This window comes from Centroberyx gerrardi, chromosome 7 (assembly GCF_048128805.1).
Source record: "Centroberyx gerrardi isolate f3 chromosome 7, fCenGer3.hap1.cur.20231027, whole genome shotgun sequence".
Taxonomy (NCBI): Eukaryota; Metazoa; Chordata; class Actinopteri; order Beryciformes; family Berycidae; genus Centroberyx; species Centroberyx gerrardi.
The window spans coordinates 25,137,441-25,137,781 of NC_136003.1; positions in this window are offsets into that span (position 1 = coordinate 25,137,441).

Genomic DNA, 341 nt, shown 5'->3' on the forward strand with positions numbered 1-341 from the left:
CAAACTGCAATAATCAGTCATTGATGATAGCATGAGTTTGCTATGCAGGCACAGATGGTGCACAACCAGACGTGGACATCCACTGAGGTCCACTTAGATTCGTTCAAACTGAAAAACTGCTAACGTTACTGATGAATAGTTCAAGCTATGAAGCAGAAGCACTGGAATATCAATCAAATATGTAAAATGTAAATGTTCAACCCCCCTCCTCTCAAATCATGAAATCCTCCCCAGGAAAAAAAGCGAACCTCCCACACTGCCGCTTCCCTTTCTCCTCGGGAGCGCGCAGCTGGAGGGAGGGAGAGAGAGGGGCAGCGGGATCGCGCTTTCCGTGTCTGGTT